At 40.6% G+C, this 2,975-nt stretch overlaps 1 long non-coding RNA gene across 1 annotated transcript; it reads left to right on the forward strand.

The window, feature by feature from the left end:
- Nucleotides 1-790: 790 nt before the first annotated feature.
- LOC308328240 lies at nt 791-2,734 on the forward strand. Its single transcript, XR_013965279.1, has 3 exons — nt 791-1,407; nt 1,678-1,738; nt 2,451-2,734. It is a non-coding gene; the product is annotated as an uncharacterized lncRNA (long non-coding RNA).
- Nucleotides 2,735-2,975: the final 241 nt, after the last annotated feature.

A 2,975-nucleotide genomic window follows, 5' to 3' on the forward strand; every position in this document is an offset into this window, starting at 1 on the left:
TGAGCCCCCCCCACCAGGCCACCACACGTATAAACGGTACTTTTTTGGCCAAAAGGGGATTTTTTTTTCCACTGGAAAAAAATATATAATTAGTTTACTCCACTGCGCCTTTTATCGATATTGCCCAGAGAACTGCCTCATAGAGAATATTTTTCCTCAGATGAAAAAAAAAATCTCTTTCTGGCCAAAAAGTACCGTTTATACGTGGGCTCGCTCGGGAATCGAACCTGCAACTTGCTGTCAGGCAAGGTACACATACTGTAGCCTCATTTTCCTATCCAAGATGACTTGCCATGACTTGCTTAGCAGAATTGCCCCCTGCATGTCGTCCAGTTTCCCCAAAAGACCCCAGCAGCCTTCATAGAGCGTCGTCAGGCCCAGGAAATAATTCCCAATGCATGTTTCCCATAGACATTTCAAAGAGTATTTATTTAAAAAACCTTTTTAAGTGTCGTACAAAGCCAACTCGAGTTGTGACAAATCATGACAATAAACACAATATTTTGGACCAAACAAAATAATTACAAAGAAGAAAAAACAAGAAAAAAAAGTGTTGTAATCTCTCTATTTCTTTTTCTTTCTAATTATTTGTTCGGCTCCGAAAAATTGTGTTTGTTGTCATGATTTCTCACAACTCCAGTTGGCTTTGTACGAGGCTTAAAAGGTCTTTAAATAAATACTTCTTGAAATGTCCGGGGAATCATTTCCTGGGCCCTGGTAGGGACTGCGACAGTCTATAGCAGGGTTCCCCAATTAAAGGACCACTTCGCCACTATTCAACCTAATCTGTGTGTTTTTTATCATTAGCATATATGCTAAAATACCCCGGAGTATTATCATTGGTAGTCTGTAGCTCCGTGGGCGCACTTTCAAAGCTGTCGTCCACTTACGTATTTGTCCCAAAGTGACGTAAGTGGATGACCCTCGGTAGGCTCTCAGAAACTACAAGGGACTGGACAGGTAGGGTTGCCGTAGCTAGCCTAGCCGCGAAGGACACGGTCTCTCGCCTACACAACAACAACGAGTTGTGGCTACTCCACAACAACAAGTCAGTATGGCTACTCCATGGGAGTTTTTGGACGAGATAATTTTAAATACATATTGGCAGAATCTGCGTTAGGGTCGTTATATTATGAACCAGAAATATACGGAGGAAGGAATGCATTGACGGGGACAACACTGGCACTGCTAGTTGCTGTGGGTGGACTGATGCCTGCTGGAGCGACCTAGCTATAGTAGCTAGTAGCTTTCCCTGAACCAGTACGTCGCACACACAAACTTTTCTGCCCAGGAAAAGCCCAGATAGTGTTGACTGTTTTACTGAGAAGTGGGGACATGCGTTCAGGATGCCTCAAACTGGAAGTTGCAACCGAAGCCCGATGGACCAAGAGGGACATTCAGATTTAAGTAAGTGTTCAATGTATTTACAGCTTATATGTGTGTGTGTGTGTGTGTGTGTCGCCACACCGTATTGTTTACATAAGTGTCAGAGGATATAGGCACGGCTTCAGCCTACAACTTTTCGGTCCAAACATCTTCTATTCATTCATTCAATTCAAAACTGTATGTATGGCATGCCATCTGAAGCAATGTACAGTATTAGCCATGGGCTCGTATGTTTCAGGGTTAGCAATGTAAACATTCAAGTGTTATACCTGTGTCCATTCATTCACTTAGGTCAGCCCAGATGGTACTACAGAAGGCTGATGAAGCTGAAGATGTCTTTGATGGACTGATGGTGAGCCATACATACTCAACTCAAACTTCATACATAAAGCACATTACTGTATTTGCTGTATTTAGTTTGACCCCCTAGAAAACTAGAGGGAATATCATTTTCAATAAAGGTTCACATATTTATATATGCTTTTACAAAGACCAGTGGTCAACCAAAGTCCCGTAAAATGTAGTAAATATACTGTCATTTATACTATAGGCCTACTGTGTCTCACACACTTTTATGACATGCAATGCAGCTCAAAGTGCTTTACAGAGCAATGGAGAGAAAAACGCAAGGCATAAAACATTGAAATAGAAGGCAGTCATGTAGGTTGGAAGGTCACAGATTCCGTTGTTTTCTTTGGCAGTATTCTGCAGTCCAGAATTGCAGTAATCGAGCCCAGAAAAAACAAAGGCATGGATCAGTGTTTTTGCATCATCTACTGACTGACAGGCTCTGATTCATGCAATATTTCTAAAGGTAAAAAAAGGCAATCTTGGTAACATGATTGTGTGAATACTTTCTACAAGTCAGGTTGCCAAGTCTGCTTATTATTATCATTGATATTTGATATAGTTGTAGCCTACCTACTAATTTGGACGGTAATCTTAACAGTCCAATACCCAAGTGTACATCACATGAAACATACTGCACATAGCCTACACACTCAGTCGTCCATTCCAGTAATCATTTAGTGCTTTCACCATTACTGACTCTTGTCTCACCACAGCATGTGCGTCTCCTGTCCTGGCCAGAAGCTGCTCCAGCGACATGTCATCATGCAGAACCACCTGCCTCAGTGACCTCTGACTAATGCACTTGTATGATTGTACATGTAGTTTGTTAGTTTCCAGTTCAACCATAGACCCCTGTTTTTATAGATTTATGTAAATCAGTACTATTAAAAGATAGTTGATTTGATGTCAAGTTTGTTTTATTTTTTCTCATGTAGGCCTATTGTATTTATACATTTTGACCAATTCCTAATACTCTGAGGCTCAAACTGTCAATATTGCATCAAAGGCCACCGTGATACAAATCATTCACATGTCTGTTTATACAAACAAGACCACAATGGAAATAAGTGTGACTTTATGTCAGTGAATGTGTTTTATTGTACTGTAACATAAGGTTTAAAAAACAAGGCCACACAGGCAAAGTTTGTCCTCCTACTCAGATTACAAAAATCGGACAGTGTGCAAGAATCCCAGAAGAAAAAGGATCGAATCAATATTGCTATATAAAAATACTCTGT

Source organism: Protomyctophum bolini, assembly GCF_963924005.1.
Source record: "Protomyctophum bolini genome assembly, chromosome: 2".
In the NCBI taxonomy this organism is placed as follows: domain Eukaryota; kingdom Metazoa; phylum Chordata; class Actinopteri; order Myctophiformes; family Myctophidae; genus Protomyctophum; species Protomyctophum bolini.